Source organism: Bubalus kerabau, chromosome 2, assembly GCF_029407905.1.
Source record: "Bubalus kerabau isolate K-KA32 ecotype Philippines breed swamp buffalo chromosome 2, PCC_UOA_SB_1v2, whole genome shotgun sequence".
Classification (NCBI taxonomy): Eukaryota; Metazoa; Chordata; class Mammalia; order Artiodactyla; family Bovidae; genus Bubalus; species Bubalus kerabau.
Genome location: NC_073625.1, coordinates 6,736,545 through 6,758,638, shown reverse-complemented (window position 1 = coordinate 6,758,638; position 22,094 = coordinate 6,736,545). Strand labels below are relative to the sequence as shown.

Sequence of the window (22,094 nt, the reverse complement as noted above, 5' to 3'; positions counted from 1 at the left end):
GAGAAATGTACACATATGGTAATATCCTAAAGCATGCAACACAGCACTGTTTTTAATGGGACTACATTCACATACAGAAATCTATTCTGGCAAGGGGAAGAACATGCAGTCAATGAGGAGTACACAGCAGTTCAGCTGTCGTGATAATTCTTCGTTTGGTACATGTGTGTTTATTGCTCCTGACAACCTTCTGACCTCTTAATGATTCATCATAAAATTTTTTAAACTTTATAGCATACCTGATTGAATGGGAAGTTTAGAAACAGTTGGTATTTTTCTTGAAACTTGTTCAGGAAAAATAACAATTATAAAACCCAAACCCCCGAATTAGTATTCACCAGTGTAATACTTTAAACCTTCAACACAATAGTAAGATTGTGTTGGTTTTTCACATTTAGAGATGTAAAAGATTTAATTATATCAGTGAGAAATCATTTCACATATGTCACATTGGCCAGAATTTGAAAGAGTAACAATACCAAATGTTGGCAAGCATTTTAGAGCAATGTGAGTGTCACTGGTCTCCCCACTTTGGAAGACAGTTGGCAATAATAAATCAAGTTGGAAGAGCCTTTATACAATGGGATGTGAATATTGTTTACCTTAACCCTATAAGATTCACCTTAACCCTGTGAGATGCAGATGGAAGAATTTGGGATATGAAAGCAGAGATCAGAGAACCCAAGGGACACAGGAAGAGAACCATCATGCTGCTCTTATTTTTTTAAACATAATCAAATAGTTTTATTCATTTATCTAAGCCTATAACAGATCAAGTGGAGAAAGGTATAAATTACGTTTACAGAAATAGTTTCTATACATGACTGCATATATATATATATAGTTATGTGTATAGATATAGTTACACACAATTCTACACACCATGCTGCTCTTAGAAAGAAGTAGAAACAGGCTGCCTAATACACAGGACATAGGAAATAATGCACGTGCTTGAAACTGCTGGGGTGACATGTGGTGGTTTAGTCACTAAGTCATGTCCGACTCTTGCTACCCCATAGACTGCAGCCTACCAGGCTGCTGCTACTGCTGAGTCCCTTCAGTCATGTCCGACTCTTAGCGACCCCATAGACGGCAGCCCACCAGGCTGCCGTAGGATTTTCCAGGCAAGAGTCCACAGGATTCTCCAGGCAAAAATACTGGACCCCATAGACAGCAGCCCACCAGGCTGCCGTAGGATTTTACAGGCAAGAGTCCATAGGATTCTCCAGGCAAAAATACTGGAGTGGGTTGCCATTTCCTTCTCTAAGGGGCAACACATAGTGATGCAAATAAAAGCCATAGAGATGTGCTGGGCAGGTGGGATGGAGCAGTCACATGTGCTGAAGCCTCATCTCTCTCAGAAGAAAATCAAGAGAGAATTTTGCAATCTGTTAGCACGTTGTTTAAGGGCACGATGCAAATTAACTACCCTGTGTTAGTCGCTCAGTCGTGTCCAGCTGTTTGCAACACCATGGACTGTATCCCGCCAGGCTCCCTGTCCATGGGATTCTCCAGGCGAGAATACTGGAATGGGTTGCCATGCCCTCTTCCAGGGGATCTTCCCAACCCAGGAATAGAACCTGCATCTCCTGCATTATACCCTGAGACACAGTAAATGTTAAAAAGTGGTTCCTTTTGGAAAGTGGATTGGAAGAGTTGGGAGAAGTGAATTAAAAGTGGCTAATTATGTGGACATATCACTTTAATAATTTTGAAATATTTTAATCACATTTCCAGTATAGATTCTTCAGTGATTTTACCCACCTGAAATTTGTTTCTATTTGAAATATGGAAATGTTCATTGCTTTTTAAGAGTGTGGGAGCCATGTTTGTTTCACATTTTTTAATCTCATTTTAAGCGCTTTGGGTGTAAAGAGTGCTGGGAAGTGTCTTGAGAAGGTTAGGGGGTTTCACCCACTTTAGAGGGATTTACACATTGCCTATCAGTGAAGGCTTTGAAAATTCAGTCCTGCATGTCAAATTTGAGGAAGCAGACATTATTCTGAGTCACCCATACTGAAAATAGAGTTGATAATGGCAATACAGGCAGAGATCTTTGCTATTGTGTAACATTGGGAACAGCGACACTATAATTAAGAGCTAATAAAAGTGGGATTTTTTTTTTCCCCAGAAGACAGTGTCTCTTCCTGTTAGAGAAAGACTCTTGAAGTGGAGACAGAGCAAAGCAATTATTTTAAAACTAGGCTAAGGTGCCCCGCCCCTCGCCACTTTGCCATGCAGCAGGGCTGTTCTGTGATGCACCTTGGCGTGGGGACACAGCAGTGCCGTAAAGGCAGCCGTTCGCATCCTGTACAGGATGCCGGCAGCAGTCTAGTTCTAGGGTCGTTTTATCTGTTTTCAGTGAGGAGTGCCTCTTCACAGGTCTACATTTAGACAAAGAATAAGGTTTAGGTTTTTAAGTTCTGTTTCATGGGTCTTGTCTTTCCTTTACAATCCACCCTTTCCTGCAATAAAGTTGATTAAAACAGGTTACCCACCATTCTCAGAAGCAGTACTTTTGACAAGGACTGTGGAATAGAAACTGTAATCTTTTAGCACCAAAAAAAAAATTTGTTTGGAATCTGCATATTTCTTTCTGAAAGAATGCAGTTTTCATTACATCTGATTTTTAGAAATTATTCTGTGTGTACTGTTGACTCATTCTGTTTATAGTTTCAGTATAGTTGACATTTAGGGGAAAGAAGAAAATAATCTTGGAGTCTCTGTGTTTATATATTGTAGTTTATTAAATTCCTCAGCAGCCTGATGAAAATTTGAAATTAAAGGTGCAATACTGATTTCCTCAAGGAAATAATTATGTTGATAGAAATTTATGTACAAAAATTTTATCACTGGATAGTACAGAATTAAGAATTTGAGCTTTGAAACTAGGTAGATGATTGATTCATTTTAGAAATTCTTGCGCGCACCAGCTGTGTGCCAGTGCATCCACTCTTGGTGGGGAATAATTTGTGGAGAGGAAGGGGGTATATCTGAGCAGGTGTCATTCAGCTAATGACAAAAGGAAGTCCATAACATCTTTGGACACAGAGAGCTTGTGTAAGAATATTCCAGGGAGAGAAATGGGTCATGCAGAAGCCTCACAGTGAGAACGGCCCTCTGTAAAGATGCCCATTTGTACAATGTCTGGCACACAGAACGAACTTAAGTGTTATTTAAGAACTTAATTTTTTTAAATTTTATTTATTTTGGCTGTGCTGGGTCTTCGTTGCTGCCCGCGGGCTTCTCAGCGCGGTGGTTTATCTTCTTGCCGAGCGTGGGCTCAGGTGCATGGGCTTCGGTAGTCGCAGCGTGTGGACCCTAGAGCACGGGCTCAGCAGTTGAGGCGCAGGGACTCAGTTGCTCTGCGGCATGTGGGATCTTCCCAGACCAGGGATCAAACCCAGGTCCACTGCATTGGCAGTTGGATTCTTAACCACTGGACCACCAGGGAAGTCCCTAATGACTCAACTCTTGTTTTAGAGACAGAATATTAGCAGCAGCAGCACCATCAGTATCTTGGAAACAGCTTAATGACTACCAAGAGCTATATAGTGTCACTCTTGGAATCAGTTTTTAAATGACATGTGATTATATAAGAAGTATTTAAAGGAAACAAGTATGATATCATAGTTTTGTGGCAAATGTGTACATAGTAAAATGATTAGAAGCTTATATACCAAACTATTCTCTCTGGTGTTTAGTGATTTCATATATTTTTTTCTGTGTGTGTGTGTGTATATTTCTGTTATTTTCCTTATTTTTTTATTCACTTAAAAATTTCTTTGCCATTAATGAGAATGGGTTGAATTAGAATGGCAGTGGTGGATTCTACATATAAGCAGTATCATATAAATGAACTTTTTTACAAAGCAAAAACAGACTCCCAGACTTAGAGAATGAACTTACGGGTACCAGGGGAGCAGGCTAGTGGGAACGGATAGATTGGGAGTTTGGGGTAGACGATAGGTAACCAACAAGGACCTACTGCATGGCAGGGGGAACACTGCTCAATATTCTGTAAGATGTATAACCGGAAGAAAATAAAATAGATAACCAAGAAAAAATTTTTTGTTATTGACACTGGACAAATATAACTTAGTTATCAGGAATAATCGATATTTTATGTTAAACATTTGTTACTTAAAATATAACATTAATACAATAGAATATTTAAAAGCTTAATGAAATATACTGATGTCTGAAATACAGAAAAATGTTTGCCAAACAAAGACAAATTGCAGAAGGTACAACAAACACGTAGAATGATTATCAGTAAAAAACAATGTTCAATAACAAAAATACAATGAAACAAATTTAAAGGTATAATTGGCTTTATTAAACCATCGGTCAGCTGGGCAGCATTCCGCCTTGCCAGCAGAGAGGAGCTCGGAGGAGCTGTACAAAATGGAAGGCTTTTCTAGGCAGGACGGAAGGGACGAGGGGATGGTGGTCACCTCATGTTCCTCTGGTGGGTGGAAAGGGCCTCTGTAGCAGATTTCTTGTTGGTGCTGACAAGAAGCATCCAGACTAGGTGGCGAAGACCATTCCTTGGGGGAGATTGTATTACACCTTGGTGTGGTGAGGTCGGCTGAGCACAGGTGACTCCATCTGGGGCCTGTTGTCTCTTTTTTAAAGATCACTTATGATAAGGTGGTGGGTAGTAAACCTCCCTTTAAAACCTCTTAGCATAAATAAGTTGCAGGTGGAGTTGGTTGATAACTGTTTTAGGTTGTTTTAGCAGCAGCAGGCTGCTTGTTGCAGTCCTTGTCGGAATGCAGTCTTGTTGCCCCTGTAGAGTTAGGGGGGAATCGGGGAGGCTCTTCCAAGCACTGGCAGTCTAATCGAATGGAGGAGGTTGGCCTGACGTGGAAGAGCTGAGAGCTAAACACTGGCGGCGTCACTTCAGATGCAGTCCGTGGCGGAGGGCTGTTGGCTGGCATCTGTGTCACAGTCTCTAGGGAGGGCCAGGGACCGCATTTCAGAAAGAGGAGCTGGCAGTATCTCCTGAGGCTCTCAAGTGGGGAGAACGTCAGGCTGCTGTCACCCTGAGAACAGACTCTGCAGGCTGCTCTTCCTTGCCACTCGGAATTCTTTTTGTCTGATCTGCAGTAGCTTTTGCCCAGGGGCACTTTGAAGGTGCCAGTGGGGCTTGGGCGGCTTTACTGTTACAGTAGCCTATTTTAATTCTACTTATAGAAATATACTCTCAGCAGAATCTTTGACTCTGAAGTTTCCTTGTCAGAAGGTGCTTGTGAAGTTGAAGAAACGAGTTGGTGTCACCTGATGAGCCAGATTCAAGCTTTTCTGATTCTGCAGTTACCTGTGCTCCTCAGATGGACTGTAATAATTTACCCTTACATTTTATCTTTTTATCAGTTTTTAAAATTATTTTTCATTGGATAATTGCTTTACAGTGTTGTTAGTTTCTGCCATACATCAATGTAAATCAACTACAAGGATAACATATCCCTTCCTCTTGAGTCTCCCTCCCACCTGCTTCCTATCCCTCTAGGTTGTCATGGGGCTCCAGGTCGAGATCCCTGTATCATATAGCAACTTCCCACTATGCGTTTTACTTACGGTAAAATATGCATATATCAGCGCTACTCTCTCGATGCACCCCACCCTCTCCATCCCTGGCTGTGTCCACAATTCTGTTCCCTATATCTGCCTCTCTAGTCCTGTCCTGCAAATTAGGTTCATCAGTACCATTTTCCGGAGAAGGCAATGGCACCCCACTCCAGTACTCTTGCCTAGAAAATCCCATGGGCAGAGGAGCCTGGTAGGCTGCAGTCCATGGGGTCGCTGAGGGTCGGACACGACTGAGCAACTTCACTTTCACTTTTCACTTTCATGCATTGGAGAAGGAAATGGCAACCCACTCCAGTGTTCTTGCCTGGAGAATCCCAGGGATGAGGGAGCCTGGTGGGCTGCCGTCTGTGGGGTCGCACAGAGTCGGACACGACTGAAGTGACTTAGCAGCAGCAGCAGCAGCAGTACCATTTTCCTAGATTCCATATGTATATGTTAATGTATGACATTTGTTTCCTCTTTCTGACTTACTTCACTCTATATAACAGGCTCTGGGTTCATCCACCTCAGTTCAACTGACTCACATTCGTTGCTTTCCATGGCTGAGTGATATTCCATTGTATACATATACCACATCTTTATCCATTCATCTGTCAAAGCACATCTAGGTCGCTTCCATGTCCTGGGTGTTATAACTAGTGCTGCTAGAAACATTGGCGTAGATGTGTCTTTTTTATGGTTTTCTCAGGGTATATGCCCAAAAGTGGGATTGCTGGGTCATATGGAAGTTTTATTCCTTGCTTTTAAGATACGTTTTATTTTAGTACATTGATTTAAATAAGTTTGATAAATGAGTTCTGTAAATTGTGCATGAAACTGTAAAAAAACATAGTATGCTTGATATTTCTTGGAGTTCAGTGTTCATACCTTTCACATATAATGAAGTTATTGAACTTCAGTAACATTTTGCTATTGGCCAACTTTTTAAGATGGCCAACTATTTATTAAAAATAGCAAGAAGCTGGAGACAGCATCTTCCTCCAGTTTATAAGAATTATGAGCATGGTGACTACAGTTAATAGCACTGTATTACATATTTGAAAGTTACTAAGAGGGTAGATCTTAAAAATCTTCATCACAAGAAAAAACAGCAGTGTGTGGTGATAAATGATAAGTAGCTTTAGAGTAGTCATCATTTTGCCATTTAGACAGATACCAAATTGTTATATTATATACCTGAAAATCATATATTACCATTAATTTTTGTTGAGTTGCATCACCTACATGCCCGTTTAGGACATCTGATTCTTCATCTTTTTTGAGTTTTTAATCTTCTCTCCGGACACAGTAACACATCAAAGCACTTGCTTGGAGATCCCACTCGCTTGGTCCCACTCCCAGTGCCTGCTTGGAGATAGTATAGGGGAGCTCAGTGATAAACATCAGTAGTGGTATTTCAGGCGACTGTTGAGTGACCGAGAGGACAATAAAGCCAAGGTGGGGAGACAATGGAGGAAGTGGGCCACTATGAACTGCAGCGTGCATGGGGAGGCTCTGGGGAGGTGACGTCCGAGCAGAGACCTGACTGAGGCGAAGGGGCTGGTACCTGGAGCAGCTGGAGGAAATGGGAGGTGTAGTTCATCCATCAAAATCCTAAAACAGTGTATGTGACTCTAGTGTGCGTTTGTTCTGGAAACATAACTGTGTTCTGAGTCCTTTCTGTCTTTGCTGCCTGCTCCCTTTCCTGTAACTGGCAGCTCGTGAGGATGCATGCTTGGAAGTCCTGCCCTCTTCTCCAGGCTCATCAGCCCAAGGCCCTCACGTCCTCCCTGTGCTTCTAGGGATCAGGGAAACCATCTCCTAGCCAAGTAGGAAAGGTATTTGTTCGTAAGTGGGGTTTGTGCATTTTTACAGCTTTTTATTAACACTTGGGTAAAATCTCTCCATCAGCTTTCGTTCCTCCTGCCATTGCTCACTTCTGCTGTTGGCATCCATGTTTGATGTCTCCAGTGTGAAGACAGGACAGGACCTGGGACAAAACAGAAGCCGTAACTATGCTGATGAATATGCTGCACTCCATTCTCCCCCAATTAGAGTAAGGGTGAAAGGTTGCCCTTTTCTATTAAAAATGTGTCAGTAATGTCTTGGGCAGAGGATTTCTTCTCAAAATACTGACTCTAACAAAAAAAACTTTCTGAATACATGAAAGATATTTTAAAAAATTAAGTCTCTCTGTTTTAGCACGGAAATTGGGTGCATTTTCTTTTAGCAGACATTATCCCTAACAATAAAAAAAATACACTTTAAAAAGATTCACATACATTAACTCATCTAATTTTCAGAAAACCCTTATGAAGTAGGTATTGGTTTATTATTATTTTACCGAGGCAGTAAGTGGCGTGTGGAGAGACTGACCTTGACCTGCTCACAGTCACTCAGGTGAAATCAGAATTTCACCCATGTACTGTCTGTGAAGAATGCTGTGCTGGCCTTTGTCCAGAGGCCGTCCTAATAAAGGGTGGTGGTGCGCAGTGTGACGAGACTTATGGAATTGAGATCTATGCTTTGATTCAGTGTCTTAGTCCAAATGTACTGTAGAGAAGGTGGAGGTCAAAAGAAAACTCCTTGTTTTTCCCCTTCAAAGTCTTGCTAAAAACTAAATCCTCATTTAAAGCCTTCTCTGACTTCTCAATCCTATTCATTTGTAGAATTAGTGACTCCCTCCTCTCTACCTGCTGCAAACCCCCGTTGTGATTTTTTTGGGTTAGTGCCATGCTACCATTTGGTTTATACGGCTTATCATGTTGTGTTAAGTTTCACTGATAAGGTGAACTCTTTAAGGGTAGGGCTGTGTCCTTAATAACCTTAATGAACAACATTGTAAAGTAATTACAGTATGTTATAGTGTCATTTTAGATTTTATAACCAGAGATGTTAGGCAACTTGTTGAAAATCAGAGAAACAGTAGACATAAGGGTGTGAACGAAGTCCGGGTTTCCAGGCTCTTGGTCCAAAGTACTTACTGCCATTCCAGAAAGATCGATTTAGGCTAAGAGTCTTGACTTCTTAAAGGAATGGAATAACATCCAGAGTCAACCTCAGCCTGCCAGTGGCGTCCTGGGGAGAGCCTATTCTTCCAGTTCTTGTGTTTCAGCTTCTGTTCTCTACCAATAACATAAGCCTGTTTCTATTATGAAAAGGAGAAATTTTTCCATGGAAAAACCATAGGTATATGTTGTACTTCTAGTTCCTTTAAGGCTGCCCCAGTTTTTCCTTCTATAAAGTAGAGTTGATGGCATACAACAGCTCTCAGTCATAAAGATTTTAAAGATTAACTGATATTTTTGAAATGTGTAAATTGCCTTAAATGCTTCAAAGGTAAATTACTTAGAAATATAAGATAGTAATAGTACTGTTTTATTTCTACCACTCTGTTATAAACTTGGGGATAATTAACACTATCACTTGCTGAGTAGTGTGTGAGTTTTCTCCCAAAGGTAACTTCTGTTGTGCATAGCTGGGATTCATTGCTTTAAGTAGAAATCTGAGTGTCTGAGTTACTCAATTAAGATTTAATAGTACTTCTTGTGGTTGGAGAAGGAACTGGCAATCCACTCTAGTATTCTTGCCTGGAGAATCCCATGAACAGAGGATCCTGACGGGCTACAGTCCATGGGGTCGCAGAGAGCCAGACACAACCGAGCAACTAACACACACTCAGAAAATAAAGTGTCAGACTTTATTTTCTTGGGCTCCAAAATCACCACAGATGGTGACTGCAGCCATGAAATTAAAAGACACTTTCTCCTTGGAAGCAAAGCTATGATAAACCTAGACAGCGTATTAAAAAGCAGAGACATTACTTTGCCGACAAAGGTCCGTCTAGTCAAAGCTATGATTTTTCCAGTGGTCATGTATGGGCGTGAGTGAAAGTGAAAGTGAAGTCACTCAGTCGTGTCCGACTCTTTGCAACCCCGTGGAGGTTCTTCCCTCCATGGGATATTCTGAGTACTGTGAGAGTTGGACCATAAATAAAGCTGAAGTGAAGTGAAAGTCGCTCAGTCGTGTCTGACTCTCTGCGACCCCATGGACTATACAGTCCATGGAATTTTCCAGGCCAGAATACTGGAGTGGGTAGCCTTTCCTTTCTCCAGGGGATCTTCCCAATTCAGGGATCGAACCCAGGTCTCCCACATTATGGGCAGATTCTTTACCAGCTGAGCCACCAGGGAAGCCCAAGAATACTGGAGTGGGTAGTCTATCCTTTCTCCAGGGATCTTCCCAACCTAGGAATCGAACTGGGGACTCCTGATTTGCTGGCCGATTCTTTACCAACTAAGCTATCAGGGAAGCCCAGCTGAGCACTGAAGAACTGATGATTTTGAACTGCGGTTTTGGAGAAGACTCTTGAGAGTCCCTTGGACTGCAAGGAGATCCAACCAGTCCATCCTAAAGGAAATCAGTCCTGAGTATTCACTGGAAGGACTGATACTGAAGCTGAAGCTCCAATACTTTGGCCACCTGATGCGAATAACTGATTCATTGGAAAAGACCCTGATACTGGGAAAGATTGAAGGTGGGAGGAGAAGGGGACGACAGAGGATTAGATGGCTGGATGGCATCACTGACTTGATGGACGTGAGTTTGAGCAAGCTCCAGGAGTTGGTGATGGACAGGGAAGCCTTGTGTGCTGCAGTCCATGGGGTCGCAAAGAGTCAGACACGACTGAGCGATTAAAGTAACTGACTGAACAATAAGTAGTACATCTTATGGTGGTGCCTAAGGATATTTTATGAAGGGAAATTAGGGATTAATATAAAAGGATTACCCTTAACTTCACATAACGGTTTGTAAAGACGGCTGTCATCCTTTGCACACCCATCATGGAAAGCAAACCCCACCCCCAGCCCCGCCTGGGTGGACCTCCAGCTGCCTCAGTGACGTAGAGCGGAACTCTGTGTCAGCTTGCTTCCTGCCAATGTAGCATATCTCTTCATGCTGTAAGAGAGATACTCTAAGAATTCTGCCCAGTTTTCAGATAGTCACTAGGGAATGAAACTTTAGAAATGTCGTGTACCTTTTACAAATCTCATACAGATGTGTCCCAGTTGTACAGTGTAGAAAGGCTTTTACTGAGCATGTCTTTGTTCCCAAGTTCAGCAAGGTACTAGATTTATTTTGGAATGTCTTCATGGGTATGGCATCATATATATGTGTGTGTGTATATATATAAATATATATATATATGAACTTTTTTTTTTTTTTAATTTTTACAATGTAGTCTTGGTTTCTGCCATGTGCTCAGTCAGTCCAGTTGTGTCTGACTCTTTTTGACTGCTTGGACTGTAGCCCACCAGGTTCCTCTGTCCACAGGATTTCCCAGGCAAGCATACTGGAGTGGGTTGCCACGCCCTCCAGGGGATCTTCCCGACCCAGGGGTTGAACTTGAGTCTCCCGGGTCTCCTGCACTGCAGGTGTGTTCTTTGCCCCTGAGCCACCTGGGAAGTACAACAATGCAAATCAGCCATGATTATACATACATCCCCTCCCTCCCTATATTTTAAATGTATTTCTCTATTGCCATACGGAAATTAAAAATATTTTACATGAAACTGTTATGTCCTTAAATTTCCCTTGTGTCCTAGCCTGGCAGGGCCTGCATTGTTATCCTTCAAGCCATAATTTAAGGAATTCATTCTCATCAATGTGGATATGGCTTACTGACCTCCTCTACTATTTGGGGGAAAAATGATATTTTTGTCACTTTACTAGGGCAATGGAAGAATGTTTTTCAAGCCAACAGACAGGAAAGAAAGGTTAAATGCATTAAAAGAAAAGAACTGTACCTACTATGTCTCTATGCTTCTTAAGTCTGTCTGATATTAAACTTGAAGAAAGGAAAAAAGTAGATAGTCAGGGAACCGCAGTGAGGAGTGGTCAAAAACAGGCCAAGATTCTGATGAAAATAGAAACAAAGGAACAGTAAGATCTTGAGTGCAATCTGCTCCCAGTTGAGTTCAGAAGAACTTAGAGAACAGCATGCAGATAAAACCTCTGCATGAAGCTTATGCCTTTTGGTGAATTAATAAAATAAAACGATAAGTGAAAATACATAAATACATAAATAATACCTAATATAAAAATACATGAAAAACAACTCTGTACCATCATTAATCTTGACTGAATGTTTCATTGCTTGGGAGATTTCATACCTTCCTCTTCGTGAAAAAAGGGCGGCAGCTGTGCTTTCATTCTCAGTTGTACATTTAACTGGTTTTTAAAGATCAGTGGTAATGACTGAAGCCAAAATATTGTTCACTGTACTTTGTGTTTCCAAGAAGACTTCTTCAAATATAAAATAAAGATGAGATCAGGACCTTAAGAAGAACTGGTTTATAATGTTGAAGATTTAATAATAGTTCCACTACCACTTAGGTTTGGAACAACTGCCAGTTTCTCTTTTGCAGAAATGTGTAGTGTGTGTGTGTGAGAGAGAGAGAGAGAGAGAGAAAGAAAGAGAGAGATGTAGCATAGTCAGAGGCCTGTTGACTTTTTTTGTTTCTTATTTTAATTTGAGTATCACCCCTGTATCTCAGAGTTAATCCAGTCGCTGTTGCTGAGTCTGGTTTGACCGGTCTTTCCCTGCATACAAGCCAGAGTACAAGTGACCAGGCACTGGGGCACCTGGTGCTACAGGTTGGTGAAATCTCAGAGTCCATGTCTGCGAAATGAAGAGTATAGAAGTGGCTCCTCACGGAGCTGTGGGCTTCAGTTTTGGATCGTTTTCACGCACATCCAGTTTGGAGCAGTGCTTAAAACAGTCGTGTTCTCAACGATGTCAGCCGCTGCTCTCCCTGCTGCTGCAGTTGTTACTGCTCTGCAGAGTGCTGCGTGAGGAGCATCCAGAGGGCAGGCGCAGGGCCCTGCCTCCAGTCCGAGCTTCATCGCGGGGAGCCCAGATGCCCCTGAAGGCGTCAGTGAGACCAGAGAACACACCTGACTTGCCCCCCCACCCCCACCCCTGTCCTGTCTTCTCCTTCCGTGCCCAGTGTGTTTATTTTACTGGAGGAGCAGGCCCGACCTTGGAAAGGATTGCCACCTGAAGTTTCCCCTGAATGTATCCGTAGAACATACTTCCTTGTCTAAACTGCGCTAATTGGTTGCTTTGAAACCCAAACACAGGTAGCCCCCTCAGTAGCTTCCTCCTCGCAGAAGTGCTAATGTAGTTAATAATGGAAACCACAATGTAAAATAGAGGCAGGGAAACCTAACTGAAAGGATTGTTTGGATCGAATAGGGCGTCTATAGTGCTTGCCCGGTGCTCAGAGCACGTGGTGTGGCTGCTGAGTTATCACTGCCGCCACCTCTCCCCATCCAGGTCTTCGTCTTGACCGTGCGCCTCTATCCACACTGTGGGCTTTTTCTCTCATGTGGGTGGTTATAGTGGCCTCCTCACTGGTGTTCCGTGTTCTAGTGTCACTCATGCAGTCTGCACCTCTTAGCTCCTTCAGTTCAGTTCAGTTCAGTCGCTCAGTTGTGTCCAACTCTTTGGGACCCCATGAATCACAGCACGCCAGGCCTCCCTGTCCATCACCAACTCCTGGAGTTCACCCAGACTCATGTCCATCGAGTCGGTGATGCCATCCAGCCATCTCATCCTCTGTCATTACCTTTTCCTCCTGCCTCCAATCCCTCCCAGCATCAGAGTCTTTTCCAGTGAGTCAACTCTTCGCATGAGGTGGCCAAGGTACTGGAGTTTCAGCTTTAGCATCATTCCTTCCAAAGAACACGCAGGGCTGATCTCCTTTAGAATGGACTGGTTGGATCTCCTTGCAGTCCAAGGGACTCTCAGGAGTCTTCTCCAACACCACAGTTCAAAAGCATCAATTCTTCTGCGCTTAGCTTTCTTCACAGTCCAACTCTCACATCCATACACAACCACTGGAAAAACCATAGCCTTGACAGAAAAAAACCATAGACAGACCTTTGTTGGCAGAGTAATGTCTCTGCTTTTTAATATGCTGTCTAGGTTGGTCATAACTTTCCTTCTAAGAAGTAAGCGTCTTTTAATTTCATGGCTGCAATAACCATCTGCAGTGATTTTGGAGCACAAAAAATAAAGTCTGACACTGTTTCCCTATCTATTTCCCATGAAGTGATGGGACCAGATGCTTTGATCTTCATTTTCTGAATGTTGAGCTTTAAGCCAACATTTTCACTCTCTTTCACTTTCATCAAGAGGCTTTTTAGTTCCTCTTCACTTTCTGCCATAAAGGTGGTGTCATCTACATATCTGAGGTTATTGATATTTCTCCCGGCAATCTTGATTCCAGCTTGTGCTTCTCCCAGCCCAGCATTTCTCATGATGTACTCTGCATATAAGTTAAATAAGCAGGTCGACAATATACATCCTTGACATACTCCTTTTCCTATTTGGAACCAGTCTGTTGTTCTATGTCCAGTTCTAACTGTTGCTTCCTGACCTGCATGTAGGTGTCTCAAGAGGCAGGTCAGGTGGTCTGGCATTCCCATCTCTTTCAGAATTTTCCACAGTTTATTGTGATCCACACAAAGTCTTTGGCATAGTCAATAAAGCAGAAATAGATGTTTTTCTGGAAATCTCTTGCTTTTTTTCCATGATCCAGCAGATGTTGGCTATTTGATCTCTGGTTCCTGTGCCTTTTCTAAAACCAGCTTGAACATCTGGAAGTTCATGGTTCACGTATTGCTGAAGCCTGGCTTGAAGAATTTTGAGCATTACTTTACTAGCATGTGAGATGAGTGCAATTGTGTGGTAGTTTGAGAATTCTTTGGCATTGCCTTTCTTTGGGATTGGAATGAAAACTGACCATTTCCAGTCCTGTGGCCACTGCTGAGTTTTCCGCATTTGCTGGCATATTGAGTGCAGCACTTTCACAGCATCATCTTTCAGGATTTGAAATAGCTCAACTGGAATTCCATCATGTCCACTAGCTTTGTTCATAGTGATGCTTTCTAAGGCCCACTTGACTTCACATTCCAGGATATCTGGCTCTAAGTGAGTGATCACATCGTCGTGATTATCTGGGTCGTGAAGCTCTGTTTTGTACAGTTCTTCTGTGTATTCTTGCCACCTCTTCTTAATATCTTCTGCTTCTGTTAGGTCCATACCATTTCTGTCCTTATGGAGCCCATCTTTGCATGAAATGTTCCTTTGGTATCTCTAATTTTCTTGAAGAGATCTCTAGTCTTTCCTATTCTTTTTTTCCTCTATTTCTTTGCATTGATCACTGAGGAAGGCTTTCTTATCTCTCCTTGGTATTCTTTGGAACTCTGCATGCAGATGCTTATATCTTTCCTTTTCTCCTTTGCTTTTTGCTTCTCTTCTTTTCACAGCTATTTGTAAGGCCTCCCCAGGCAGCCATTTTGCTTTTTTGCATTTCTTTTCCATGGGGATGGTCTTGATCCCTGTCTCCTGTACAATGTCACGAACCTTATCGCCTTATCCTGCTACAAATGAATTCTGGATTATAAAATTTTTGAATAAATTCTTTAAATAAAGAACTAGAAAGTCCTTTCGCTAATATGAGGGCCTAAGAATTCCAAAACTCGTACATTGTAAAGCATCTAAAAGTGATTGAAACATTTTTAAACACCTTTTAAACCAGTAGATAAGCCAGTAACAAGGAGGCGGAAATGAATACAAATTCAGCAGGTGAGCTACCCCTGGGGCAGCTGAGCCCGCAGGGCCTCCATGGATCTGGGTGCTCCAGGAGGACTGGAGGTTAAACCAGCAGCTTGTAGTACAGAGGCCAGAAGAATCGGGAGTCGGAAGATGCCAATGGGATATCCTGAAAAGTCAATGTCGCAGAAGTTTCAATAGAGGAGACAATGGAGAGACTGTGTTCAACATATGATGACTGCAAGTGTCTGGAGATGATAAATGGGAAGCCCAAGCAAGCTGAACCTAAACGTGACAGGAAGTAATATCTTCATAGGAAAAACTTAATTGTCCGCCTACAATTTTTAATGAAAGAAAGACATTTTTATATGAAAAATAAAAAATATTTACCACCAAAAGACTCTCACTAAAAGAACTTCTAAGTATAGATTTCAAGAGGTAGGTGAAAATGGCCTCCAAAACCAACCTGAGATACAGAAGTAGCAAATGAACGTAACAGTAAACATGAGGGAAAATCCAAAGAGACAGTGGCCATTCACAGATAATGTCTATTAAAGTAGCCTTAAGCAAAAGTAATAAACCCTGTTTTCATGTTAGCCTGGAGGCAGTTAATGAGAGTTAAAATATGCCACGATCCTCTTATTTTCGAGAAGGAAAGCGGTCTTTGGACTCCAAGTATGCATGTTAAAAATAGCCTTGAAAGCATAGACTAGTGCACAAAGCAGTGTCTTTTGATCAAGTTCCACACACACCTTTTCACAGTAGGCACCCAACTATTTGTTAAAATACATCTGCCGCCTGTCCTGGTGTGAGTCTATCAATAGGATTCATCCAGGGCCAGTCAGTAACCCTACTCATTCCTCCCGCCATGTCCATTCCAAAATGAGTTATGACTCTTTCCCCAGCCTTCTGTACTTAATGATATGTGTGTTGTGACATCAGATTTAACTCTTCTGCGGTTGTCATCATGAGGAACAGTGCTCCTCGTGAGGATGTGAAGCCATAGCCACACTCTGTGTGTGTGTGTGTGTGTGTGTGTGTGTGTGTGTGGCTTTACAATCAGGGCCACTGAGGCTGCTTCTAAGCCTTTCCAGCCTGATCTCATGCACCGTGGTCCCTTTTTCCCCTGGATTCCACCCGTTTGCACCCATACTGTTCCAACTGTAAAATGGAAATAATAATAGTGTCTTATTCTTAGCATTGTGGTATGGACTGAACAAGTAAGTTATAACTGACCAAAAACAGGATTAAGTTTTAAACCTCTGTGGGAATTGGAAAAGTAGAGCATGGAATACAACTGCTCCCTGACCTAGCATCTGTCACCCTCAGTTGACTTTATTTATTTATTTATTTATTTTTTTTATTTTACTTTATTTTTAAACTTTACATAACTGTATTAGTTTTGCCAAATATCAAAATGAATCCGCCACAGGTATACATGTGTTCCCCATCCTGAACCCTCCTCCCTCCTCCCTCCCCATTCCATCCCCCTGGGTCGTCCCAGTGCACCAGCCCCAAGCATCCAGTAGTGTGCATCGAACCTGGACTGGCAACTCATTTCATACATGATATTTTACATGTTTCAATGCCATTCTCCCAAATCTTCCCACCCTCTCCCTCTCCCATAGAGTCCATAAGACTGTTCTATACATCAGTGTCTCTTTTGCTGTCTCATACACAGGGTTATCATTACCATCTTTCTAAATTCCATATATATGCGTTAGTATACTGTATTGGTGTTTTTCTTTCTGGCTTACTTCACTCTGTATAATAGGCTCCAGTTTCATCCACCTCATTAGAACTCATTCAAATGTATTCTTTTTAATGGCTGAATAATACTCCATTGTGTATATGTACCACAGCTTTCTTATCCATTCATCTGCTGATGGACATCTAGGTTGCTTCCATGTCCTGGCTATTATAAACAGTGCTGCGATGAACATTGGGGTACTCGTGTCTCTTTCCCTTCTGGTTTCCTCAGTGTGAATGCCCAGCAGTGGGATTGCTGGGTCATAAGGCAGGTCTATTTCCAGTTTTTTAAGGAATCTCCACACTGTTCTCCATAGTGGCTGTACTAGTTTGCATTCCCACCAACAGTGTAAGAGGGTTCCCTTTTCTCCACACCCTCTCCAGCATTTATTACTTGTAGACTTTTGGATCGCAGCCATTCTGACTGGTGTGAAATGGTACCTCATAGTGGTTTTGATTTGCATTTCTCTGATAATGAGTGATGTTGAGCATCTTTTCATGTGTTTGTTAGCCATCTGTATGTCTTCTTTGGAGAAATGTCTATTTAGTTCCTTGGCCCATTTTTTGATTGGGTCATTTATTTTTCTGGAGTTGAGCTGTAGGAGTTGCTTGTATATTCTCGAGATTAGTTGTTTGTCAGTTGCTTCATTTGCTATTATCTTCTCCCATTCTGAAGGCTGTCTTTTCACCTTGCTAATAGTTTCCTTTGATGTGCAGAAGCTTTTAAGGTTAATTAGGTCCCATTTGTTTATTTTTGCTTTTATTTCCAATATTCTGGGAGGTGGGTCATAGAGGATCCTGCTGTGATGTATGTCGGAGAGTGTTTTGCCTATGTTCTCCTCTAGGAGTTTTATAGTTTCTGGTCTTACGTTTAGATCTTTAATCCATTTTGAGTTTATTTTTGTGTATGGTGTTATAAAGTGTTCTAGTTTCATTCTTTTACAAGTGGTTGACCAGAGTTCCCAGCACCACTTGTTAAAGAGATTGTCTTTAATCCATTGTATATTCTTGCCTCCTTTGTCAAAGATAAGGTGTCCATATGTACATGGATTTATCTCTGGGCTTTCTATTTTGTTCCATTGATCTATATTTCTGTCTTTGTGCCAGTACCATACTGTCTTGATAACTGTGGCTTTGTAGTAGAGCCTGAAGTCAGGTAGGTTGATTCCTCCAGTTCCATTCTTCTTTCTCAAGATCGCTTTGGCTATTCGAGGTTTTTTGTTTTTCCATACAAATTGTGAAATTATTTGTTCTAGCTCTGTGAAGAATGCTGTTGGTAGCTTGATAGGGATTGCATTGAATCTATAGATTGCTTTGGGTAGTATACTCATTTTCACTATATTGATTCTTCCAATCCATGAACATGGTATATTTCTCCATCTGTTAGTGTCCTCTTTGATTTCTTTCACCAGTGTTTTATAGTTTTCTATATATAGGTCTTTAGATTCTTTAGGTAGATATATTCCGAAGTATTTTATTCTTTCCGTTGCAATGGTGAATGGAATTGTTTCCTTAATTTCTCTTTCTGTTTTCTCATTATTAGTGTATAGGAATGCAAGGGATTTCTGGGTGTTGATTTTATATCCTGCAACTTTACTATAGTCATTGATTAGTTCTAGTAATTTTCTGGTGGAGTCTTTAGGGTTTTCTATGTAGAGGATCATGTCATCTGCAAACAGTGAGAGCTTTACTTCTTCTTTTCCAATTTGGATTCCTTTTATTTCTTTTTCTGTTCTGATTGCTGTGGCCAAAACTTCCAAAACTATGTTGAATAGTAATGGTGAAAGTGGGCACCCTTGTCTTGTTCCTGACTTTAGAGGAAATGCTTTCAATTTTTCACCATTGAGGATAATGTTTGCTGTGGGTTTGTCATATATAGCTTTGATTATGTTGAGGTATGTTCCTTCTATTCCTGCTTTCTGGAGAGTTTTTATCATAAATGGATGTTGAATTTTGTCAAAGGCTTTCTCTGCATCTGTGGAGATAATCATATGGTTTTTATTTTTCAATTTGTTAATGTGGTGTATTACATTGATTGATTTGCGGATATTGAAGAATCCTTGCATCCCTGGGATAAAGCCCACTTGGTCATGGTGTATGATCTTTTTAATGTGTTGTTGGATTCTGATTGCTAGAATTTTGTTAAGGATTTTTGCATCTATGTTCACCAGTGATATTGGCCTGTAGTTTTCTTTTTTTGTGGGATCTTTGTCAGGTTTTGGTATTAGGGTGATGGTGGCCTCATAGAATGAGTTTGGAAGTTTACCATCCTCTGCAATTTTCTGGAAGAGTTTGAGCAGGATAGGTGTTAGCTCTTGACTTTAGATCACAGTTTAGCTGGGATCCATTTCTAATCAGCTTAGTGTGGTAATGGTGAAGACCTGTTAAAAGTTTTCATGAGCAGGTACGTGAATTTGGAACCAAACTGGTGTGCTAGACCCACACTGGTTCCTAACCCAGATGGAGACTCCTTGTCTCCATCAAGGAGGTTCTTTATCTGTTTGGATTCGCACAGCCGTTAGGACATTGGGACGGCACAGGCTTTATTCAATGGCCAAAGAATGGAAAGAAGCCAGAACTTGGCTAGCAAACCAACTTCTCAACCCCATTCAGGTAGACACGATGTATATAGGAGAGTCGAGGTTAAAAGTAAGACTGGAAAGAGAGGGAGGAGTATTCATAAACGGGTGTGGCTTGGATCCCAACCTGATGCAGCCCTCCTTTTCTGTCCTTGTAAGGGCTTTGCAATGGTCGTTGCTGTTAAGTCTTTGAGTCGTGTCCAGCTCTTTGCGACCCCATGGACTGCAGCACTCCAGGCTTCCAGAGCTTGCTCAAACTCATGTCCATTGAGTCGCTGATGCCATCCAACCATCTCCCCTCTGTTCACCCTTCTCCTCCTGCCTTCAGTCTTTCCCAGCATCAGGGTCTTTTCTAATTGCACTTGTTGTCATGGCGATTGTCAACTGTCCTGGCGCCGGTGGGTGTGTCATTTAGCTAATATGGCTCAAAGTCACTGGAAGTCAAATCTTCCACCATCTTGGGTTTACTTGGTTCAAACCAGTTCTTGTTTTTCCCTTTGGAGCCTCCTCCTGAAACTGAGATGAGAGGAGTTGGTTTCCATTTGAGGGGACGGGCAGAAGTCTGATACTAGGGCAACAACCTTAGTAACAGATTAATAGCTTTCTATCTGAAAAGCAGAAAAATTGATTTGTAAATCTTTGAACAGAAGGAATCTCAAAATGCCACTAAATTAGTTTTAGGGCTTTGGGAACAGCCTTTCAAATACAGGCCCTGCATTCTTCCTATAGAAAACAGAAGGGTTTCTCTGAGTTCTTTTCCAGCATTAAGCCAGTGTTTTATCTTAAGTTATATGAATTATGCACATTTTAAAATGAAGCAGCTGAGGTCCTGAGAGGCTGGGGGACTGGTCAGGAGTGCCCGAGTGAGGGCTGGTGGGTGAGACGAGAGGTCTGAGACAAGGGCCGTGGACCAGCTGGTCGGCCTTCCAGCCGGAAGGCCCAGCACACCAGCTGCCTCTCTCCTGCACAGCAGCAGCTCCTGCAGCCGGTGGCCGCTTCCGGGCACACTGCTCTCACACGGCCTGGGTCAGAACCTGACGTGTATTAACAGTGCGCTCAGCCCTCACTTCATGTATATGTAGAGTGATCTGTGGCTTTCTTTATAGTAGCCACTCTTTTTCCTTTATAAAGAAGATTATGGTATACATTTTTGATCATTTATTTTTGAGTGCACATTTTTAAACCTTACGTGGTGGAGACATATGGGATGATTTTTTTTTTTTTTTTTAATTTCCCCTGGAAACCTGCAGAGCGGATGTTTTGAGTCCTTTTTTTTTGCCAGGTGGATATCTCAGTATGGTATTGGCAGGAGCACCTGTATTCTGTAGGTGGCTGTTCACCTGGTTTCCAAGCTTAAGGTTTCTTCAGTCAAAGGACATTTAAAAGATGTGGTTGAAAATAATGCGCTTTTTGATTTATTCAGGCATCCAGGTTAAAGGCAGTCAAATATTTGATAACAGAATAAGAATAAATGTCCTTCCTACATGTTGAGTAGACACATTTAGAGAAATGTAATAACCTTTTCTGGTTACAGATTTTAATTTTATTAAGATTAAGAATAAATAGTTAACTGTTTTGCTAATCTGTGCACTTACTTTAGGATAATCTGTAAAGTTTTATGTAAGTCAATAGAGAAATTCTACTTTATACTCCAGGAAAATACAAAGATGGGGATTGTAAGGAGTTCTGGAAGAAAATTCGCTTGGAGAATTTTTATAAAGGTGCCTTGTGTCTGCCTTGCATTATACTAGGTTTCTGTGAATTCTGAAGATGAAGGATACTTGTTCTCAGGTTATTCACAGCCTACTCAGAGACATTTAGACAAAAAAACACCCCATGCTACAGCGTGGCAGCACCTGCTGGAGGGTCTTGCAGGTTACCACAGGAGTAATAATTCAAGTTACAGTTGGGCTGGTGGATGTGTGGGAGAAAGGCCAAGAGGAGTCCTGTTGTATTCTGAGACTTTTTTCTTATGTCTCTCAGAAACTGTGATGAAGCCATGAAGGCACTGGTTCATGAGCCCTTAGATTAACATGTACTTCCAACATGCCACTTGCTTTTCCAATCATTGTTATCTCTACCAGAGCATGAACCGCAGAGCCTTACCGCCTGGGTTCAGATTCCTACTTCTCTTCCTAGTCATGTGATCATGAGCAGGTTCCTTCTCTGTGCTTCAGTTTCATAGAAAGACAAGAGTAATACTACCTACCTCACAGGGCTATTGTGAGGATTCAATGAGATAATACTGCCTGTTACACAGTGAGGCTCAAGAAAATTTTAGTTGTTATTAGTTTCGTGCATGGACGCTAAGTCGCTTCAGTCATGTCTGGCTCTTTGGGACGCTATGGACTGCAGCCCTACAGGCTCCTCTGTCTGTGGAATTTTCCAGGCAAGAATACTGAAGTGGGTTGCCATCTCCTTCCTCAGGGGATCTTCCCAACCCAGAGATCAAACCCGAGTCTCCTGCAGCCTGCACTGCAGGCGAATTCTTCACCGCTGAGCCATGTTAGTCTTGGTAGCAAATAAACCAGGGGCATTGGAGAACAGTTACCATTGACCTTTCAGGTTCT

At 41.8% G+C, this 22,094-nt stretch overlaps 1 protein-coding gene across 10 annotated transcripts in view; it reads left to right on the top strand.

Annotated features, from left to right (window-relative positions):
* The window catches only part of PSD3 (pleckstrin and Sec7 domain containing 3), a 616,838-nt gene that overhangs the window by 522,550 nt on the left and 72,194 nt on the right, over window positions 1-22,094 (top strand). The window lies entirely within an intron of this gene.